Source organism: Macaca nemestrina, chromosome 12 (genome assembly GCF_043159975.1).
Source record: "Macaca nemestrina isolate mMacNem1 chromosome 12, mMacNem.hap1, whole genome shotgun sequence".
NCBI classification, from domain to species: Eukaryota; Metazoa; Chordata; class Mammalia; order Primates; family Cercopithecidae; genus Macaca; species Macaca nemestrina.
In genome coordinates, this window is record NC_092136.1 from 118,983,920 (window position 1) to 118,992,315 (window position 8,396).

Consider the following 8,396-nt stretch of genomic DNA (forward strand, 5'->3'; position numbering starts at 1 on the left):
TTGTAGACATTAACCAATCTCTTCATCCCCTACCCTTCACTTCACTACCCTTCCTTCCTAGCCTCTGGTAACCATCATTCTACTCTCCACCTTCATGAGATCAACTTTTTTAGTTCCCACATATGAGTAAGAACATGAGACATGTCTTTTTGTGCCTGGCTTATTTCACTTAACACAATGTCCTCCAGTTCCACCTATGTTGCTGCAAATGACAGAATTTCATTATTTTTATTTTATTTATTTATTTATATATCTATTTATTTATTTATTTTATTTTTTTTGACAGAGTTTCGCTCTATATCCCAGGCTGGAGTGCGATGGCGTGATCTCTGCTTACTGCAACCTCCATCTCCCAGGTTCAAGCAATTCTCCTGCTTCAGCCTCCCAAGTAGCTGGGATTACAGGCGCCTGCTACCACGCCCAGCTAATTTTTTGTATTTTTAATAGAGATGGGGTTTCACCATGTTGGCCAGGCTGGTCTCAAACTCCTGATCTCAGGTGATCCACCTGCCTTGGCCTCCCAAAGTACTGGGATTACAGGCATGAACCACCGCGTCTGACCTATTTTTATTTTTATTTTTATTTTTGAGACAGAGTCTGGCTCTGTCCCCCAGGATAGAGTGCAGTGGCGAAGTGGCACTATCTCAGCTCACAGAAACCTCCACCTCCCAGGTTCAAGCAATTCTCCTGCCTCAGCCTCCCAGGGAGCTGGGATTATAAGCGTGCACCACCACACCCAGCTAATTGTTGTATTTTAGTAGAGACAAGGTTTCACCATGTTGGCAAGGCTGGTCTCGAATTCCTGACCTCAATTGATTCACCTGCCTCAGCCTCCCCAAGTGCTGGGGTTACAGGCATGAGCTGCTGTGCCTGGCCGAATTTCATTCTTTTTTATAGCTGAATAATATTCCACCGTGTGTATGTACTACATTTTCTTTATCCATTCATCCACTGATGGACACTGAGGTTGATTCCATTTCTTGGCTATTGTGAATAGTACTGCAATGAACATGGGAGTGCAGATATCTCCCCAATATACTGATTTCCTTTATTTTGGATATATACCCAGTGGTGGAATTGCTGGATCATATGGTAGGTCTATTTTTAGTTTTTTGAGAAATGTTCATACTGATTTTTTTTTTTTTTAAGACAGATTCTCACTGTCACCCAGGCTAGAGTGCAGTGGCACAAATCTTGGCTCACTGCAACCTCTATCTCCTGGGCTCAAGCAATTCTCTTGCCTCAGCCTCCCAAGTAGCTGGGATTACATGCATGTGGCGCCACACCTGGCTAATTTTTTTTTGTATTTTTAGTAGAAGAGGAGTTTCACCATGTTGGCCAGGCTGGTCTTAAACTCCTGACCTCAAGTGATCTGCCCGCCTTGGCATCCCAAAGTGCTGGGAACACAGGCATGAGCCACCGTGCCCGGCCCACACTGTTTTTTATAGTGGCTGTGCTAATTTACATTTCTACTGACAGTGTACTAGCGTTCCCAGAAAGGGGACATTTTTAAATGGAGCTATTCAGAGTCCAGAGTACGTCTGCAGGGAAGTAGGCTGCTGAGTGGAGACAGGTCATTGGAGTAGAGTAGACCAAGAGAAATAAAGCATTTTGAATGCCTACTAGAAGTGACCTTTCTGACCCACCCATCAGTGGGGTGGATCTTTATGATATTGTGAAACGTATCAGTTGGCCCTCCATATCCGTGGGTTCCACATCCATGGATTCAACCAACTTCAGACTGAAAATATTCAGGAAAAAAAATGGTGGTTGCATCCGTACTGAACGTGTACAGACTTTTTTCCTTGTCATTATTCCCTGAAAATATACGGAATAGTATAACAACTATTCACATAGCATTTACATAATATGAGGTATTATAACTAATCTAGAGATGATTTAAAGTATATGGGAAGGGCTGGGCACAGTGGCTTATGCCTGTAATCCTAGCACTTTGGGAGGCTGAAGCGGGCAGATTACTTGAGGCCAGGAGTTCAAGACCAGCCTGGCCATTATGGCAGAACCTCGTCTTTACTAAAAATTCAAAACTTAGCTGGGCATGGCGGCACATGCCTGTGATCCCAGCTACTTGGGAGGCTGAGACAGAAGGATTGCTTGAGCCCAGGAGGTAGAGATCACAGTGAGCTGAGATCACAGTGCGCTAAGATCACACCATTGCATTCCAGCCCAGGTGACACAGCAAGACTGTCTCAAAAAATATATATATACACACACACACATATATAAAAGCATATATAATGTATAAATATATATTATATATAAGTATATATTTAAGTATATATAAATATGTAAGTATATATTTACATATGTATAAGTATATATAAAATATATAAGTATATATTTTTATATAAGTATATATTATATATAATATTTATATAAGTGTGCAGGGAATTCAAAGCCAGCTTTCAATGATCAGATCAAAACTACTGCAAAGTCTGCTTTAATACATGAAATTTAAAAAAATAAAGTATAGGCTGGGCACGGTGGCTCACGCCTGTAATCCCAGCACTTTGGGAGGCTGAGGCAGGCGGATCACGAGGTCAGGAGATCGAGACCATTCTGTCTAACACGGTGAAACCCCGTCTTTACTAAAAATATACAAAAAATTAACTGGGCATGGTGGTGGGCACCTGTAGTCCCAGTTACTCGGGAGGCTGAGGCAGGAGAATGGCGAGAACCCGGGAGGCGGAGCTTGCAGTGAGCTGAGATCGCACCACTGCACTCCAGCCTGGGCGACAGAGCGAGACTCCGTCTCAAAAAAAAAGAAAAAGAGGCCGGGCGCGGTGGCTCACGCCTGTAATCCCGGCACTCTGGGAGGCCAAGACGGGCGGATCACAAGGTCAGGAGATCGAGACCATCCTGGCTAACACGGTGAAACCCCGTCTCTACTAAAAAAAATACAAAAAACTAGCCTGGTGAGGTGGCGGGCGCCTGTAGTCCCAGGTACTCGGGAGGCTGAGGCAGGAGAATGGTGTAAAACGCGGGAAGCGGAGCTTGCAGCGAGCTGAGATGCGGCCACTGCACTCCAGCCTGGGCGACAGAGCGAGACTCCGTCTCAAAAAAAAAAAAAAAAAGAAAAGAAAAGAAAAAGAAAAAAAAAATAATAAAGTATATGGGAGGCTGTGCATAGGTTATACGGAAATACTAAACCATTTTATATTGGGACTTGAACATCTGTGGACTTTGATTATCCGAAGGGAGTCCCAGAACCAATCTCCCACAGATACTGAGGGACGACTGTACAAATGTACAATATTTGGTCTTTTCCCTCATTTCCCGGCATACAACTTCTAAAATCCTTGGACTCTTCACAGTGTAAGTGTCTTTTTGTGACCCAGTGAGTTGACTGAGGGCTGGCAGCACCTAGGTAGCTTCAGGATGGGGGCTGATCACGGGAAAGAACAAGGCAGGATTAGAGGGTTGAGACTTTCAGCCCCACCCCACAACCACCAGGAAGGGGAGAGGGGCTGAAGGTTGAGTTGATCACCAATGACCAATGATTTAATCAATCATGCCTATGTAATGAAGCCTCCATAAAAACTCAAAGGAGGTTCAGAGAGCTTCTGGATAGCTGAACATGTGAAGGTTCCTAGAGAGTTCCTGGAGAGTGCATAGAAGTTCTCCACCCTCTGGCTGGGCACGGTGGCTCATGCCTGTAATCCTAGCACTTTGGGAGGCTGAGGTGGGCGGATTGCCTGAGCTCAGGAGTTTGAGACCAGCGTGAGCAACACGGTGAAACCCCGTCTCTACTAAATACAAAAATCAGCCGGGCGTGGCAGCATACACCTGTAATCCCAGCTACTCATGAGGCTGAGACAGGAGAATCATTTGAACCCGGGAGGCGGAGGTTGCAGTGAGCCGAGATCGCGACACTGCACTCTAGCCTGGGCGACAGAGCGAGACTTCATCTCAAAAAAAAAAAAAAAAAAAAGGAAGTTCTCCACCCTCTTCCCACATACCTCACCTATTGCCTCTCTTTGTCTGTATTCTGTGTAATATCCTTTATAATAAGCTGATAAGTGTAAGTAAAGTGTTTCCCCCAAGTTCTATTAGCCACTCTAGCAAATTAATCAAACCAAACGAGAGGGTTGAGGGAACCATGATTTATAGCCAGTTGGTCAGAAGCATGAACAGAAACAACCTGCGGCTTGTGATTGGCATTGGAAGTGGGGGGTAGTCTGTGGGACTGAGCCCTCAACCTGTGGCATCTGACACGATCTCCAGGCAGGTAGTGTTGGAATTGAATTGAATTAGAGGACAACCAGCTGGCGTCCACTGCAGAATTGATTGCTTGCTTAAAGTGTAGGGCAAAACACCCACACATCTGGCGTCAGAAGTGTGTTGTGAGAATACAGTAAGAGAAACTGAGTTTGTTTATTTCTGTATATTCTCAACCCATATTAAGGATAGGAGAACAGGGCCCAGAGAAAAGCTGGGGAGACACCTGATCTGTAAAGCTGGTTCCACCCAAAAGATACAACCAAGAGGTGTGGTGCGAGTTCAAGTTTTAAGAGAAGGAAGAAAAAGAGATAAGAGACTTGGGCAGAGACCCTTGGCATTCTGCAGCTTTGGAGAACCCCACTTTCTTCTTATCAAAGGAACTGGTGGTACATAGCAGGAGAGAGAGGGAGAGACAAACACTGCACTTTAAAAATTCACTTTAAAATTGCTTCATTTTGTTTCGTTGTTTTTATAATTTTTTTTTTTTTTTTTTGAGATGGAGTTTCACTCTCGTCACCCAGACTGGAGTATAATGGCACGATCTCTGCTCACTGCAACCTCTGCCTCCCAGGTTCAAGTGATTCTCCTGCCTCAGCCTCCCAAGTAGCTGGAATTACAGGTATGTGCCACCACGCCCAGCTAATTTTTGTATTTTTAGTAGAGACAGGGTTTCACCATGTTGACCAGGCTGGTCTCGAACTCCTAACTTCAGGTGATCCACCCGCCTCAGCCTCCCAAAGTGCTGGGATTACAGGCGTGAGCCACTACGCCCAGCCTATAATTTTTTTAAAAAGCAACAGCAACAGCAGAGACTCTGCCTAGTCTCTAAGGGGTCAGGAGAGGTAATCAATAGTTACCCCTCCACGGCCTCCACGCAGCGCCTATGCACATTTTTCCTTCCTGCCTTGAGGAGCCACAGGAGGACTGGAGAGCTTTGCTGCTACATACTGGCAGGAACCCTGAAGCCAGCTGATTGGGTGGGGCAGGGTGGGGGTTTGTCCTCAGTCTCGTCTTTATCCACCCCTCCTTCCTGGTCCTGGGCTGCATCTCTCCAAGTGACCAGCAGAGGGGCCTTCATTAACAAATACACTTCAAAACCATTCTGTCCAGAGGTGACAGACTGTCATGATGCTCAAGGGAGGCACAGTGGAAGAGGGACCTGGGATGGTGGAAGCAGAACTGGTCAGTTACAATATCCCCCCAGTCGAATTCCTTTCCAGCTCCCATAGGACCCTGGTAACCCTCCTTTTTTCCATAGGCCCACAAAGCTGCTTACCAACTGCTTCTCCCACAAATCCCTGCCCAGAGCAGCCTGTGTCTGTTAGATTAGCTCCTGGCACTAAGCTGAGATGGGAATTTTCTGCTTCTGCCTTGCTCCTCTTAAGCCAATTATCATCAACCCTTACATGTCATGTCTGGGCCTAGGGAAACATGCCCTGGATGGAGGCTCTGTCTTAGTGGTGGGGGTGAGGAGGTCTGGGGTGGGAGTTGGGAGAATCCTAGAGGAGGGGGAGAATCCATCTCAGGGAATGGGAGGAGTTCTGTTTGGAGGAATAGAGGAGGATCCACCTGGACATTGGAGAAAGTCTGTGGTGGGAAATAGGGGGCTTGTTCTGGGGATGGGAGATTTAGACTAAGGAAAGAAGGTTCTTTTAAGCAACGGTTCTCAAAAGGTGGTCCCTGGACTAGCAGCATCAGCATTACTTGAGAACATTAGAGATGTAAATTCTCTGGCTCCACCCCAGATACTGAATCAAAAACTCTGGGAGTAGAGCCCAGTAATCTAATCAGTGTTTTAACAAGCTCTCTAGATGATGTGGATGTGCGCTCAAATTTGAGGACCACTGCTCTTGAGTTACAAGGTCTACTCTAGGAGTTGGAACTGTGTGTTCTCAGGAATCAAAGGTCCATCCTGGGGGATACGTGGTGGGAGTGGGGAGTATCTCTAGGATGGAAAGGGTCTGTGCTAGTGGACCTCTGGAAGGCTGGAAAGGTTCTATATCCTAGAATTAGAAAGGTCTGTTGAGGGGAACTGAGAAAATCTGCTTTATAAAGTGGGAAGGTGACAATAGGTAATGAGGAAGTCTGACATCATACATAAAGCCATGGTTTAGGATCACTGAGACCTGGATTTGAATCCCTACATCCATCACACTAGCTACGTACTTCATACTTGTACTTAACATTTCTGAGCTTCAGTTCCTTATCTAAAACATGGAAGAATAATACTGACTTCATAACATTGTTACAAGGACTGGTTAGACTGTTCGGTTAATGGGTATCTATGGAGTTCATTTTCTTTTTTTTAATTTTTAATTTTTTAATTTTTAATTTTTTTTTTTTTTTGGTAGAGATGGGGTCTCCTTACATTGCCCACGCTGGTCTCAAAATCCTGGGCTCAAACAGTCCTCCTGCCTGAGCCTCCCAAAGTGCTGGGATTACAGGTATGAGCCACCACACCTGGTTTTGAGTGCAATTTCTGTGTCCAAGTTCTAGGAACATAGTGGAGAAAGAGACTGGCCCAGCCCTTTACTCAGATATCAACCATAGCTCTATGCTATGTGCCTAGCAAGTAGTAGGCATCCAGTAAATGTAGTTTCCCCTCTTTGCTAAGGAAGGAAGATTCATCTGGGGGAAGGAAATGAGCCTGAACCATGGTATGACCTGGAAGTAAGAATGTGTGGTCTATGCAGCTCAAGTGATCCTCCTGCCTTGGCCTCCCGAGTAGCTGGGACTACAGGCATGTGCCACTACGTCTGGCTTATTTATTTATGTATTTACTTATTCATTTAATTTTATTTTTTGATACAGAGTCTTGCTGTGTCTTCCAGGCTGGAGTGCAGCGGCGTGATCTTGGCTCACTACAACCTCTGCCTCCCGGGTTCAAGCGATTCTTGTGCCCTAGCCTCCAAAGTATTATAGGCATGAGCCACCATGCCTGGCTAATTTTTCTAATATTAGTAGAGATGGGATCTCGCCATGTTGGCCAGGCTGGTCTCAAACTCCTGACCTCAAGTTATCCACCCGCCTTGGCCTCCCAAAGTGCTGGGATTACAGGCGTGAGACACCATTCCTGGCCTATAGTCTATTCTTGAGAATGAAAAATTGTAATCTGCTGAGTGTGGTGGCTCACGCCTGTAATCCCAGCACTTTGGGAGGCTGAGGCGGGTGGATCGCTTGAGGTCAGAAGTTTGAAACCAGCCTGGTCAACATGGTGAAACCCCATCTCTACAAAAAATACAAAAAGTAGTCAGGTGTGCTGGTGTGTGCTAGTAGTCCCAGCTACTCAGGAGGCTAAGGCAGGAGAATCACTTCAACCCGGGAGATAGAGGCTGCAGTGAGCTGAGATCTCACCACTGCTCTCCAGCCTGGGTGCCAGAATGAGACTATTAAAGAAAGAGAGAGAGAGAGAGAGAGAGAGAGAGAGAGAGAGAGAGAGAGAGAGAGAGAAATAAGGAAGGAAAAAAGGAAGGAAAGAAGGAAAGAAGGAAAAGAAAGAAAAGAAGGATGGACGGAAGGAAGGAAAAAGAAAGTTGTGTGCCAAAGAATAAAGCTGGGTGGTATTAAGACATGGAGGTTATATCAGGAGGATGAAGAGCCTGTCTAGAAAACAGAGGGAGACAGTCCATTTGGGAATAAGGTTCTGAGAGGCCCAATTAGCAGGGTAGGTAAAAGCTGGGACTTTGGGGTTCAAGCCCTGCTCTGCCATCAACTATTGCTTAACCTCCCTATGCCTCAGTTTTTCATCTCTAAAGGGGGGTTGTAAAACCTGTCTCATAGGGATATTGTGAAGATTAAATGAGATAATGCCTAGTACAAAGTAGTTAATAAATGCAACTGTTGGGGGATGGGAGGTCTATAGTAGCTGATGGGAGGTTGACTTGGAGAATGGAGGGTCCATCTGGAGAATAGGAGGTTGGTCCTGAGGAATGGTGGTGATGGTGGGGCATGGAGTTGGGGGAAGACAGGAAAGACTGGATCCAAACCCCACATAAACCTCACTGTTACAGGGCGGGGCCTAGAGAAATCCTCCAGGGACCACCAGATTTTAGGGCTGTGGAGAAGTGGTTGGCAGTGGAGAGGTTTGACTGCTAGTAACCTCTCAACTGCTGCAAGTAAGGAGAAGCCTCAGCGGTGGCAGTCGCACCAGCAGC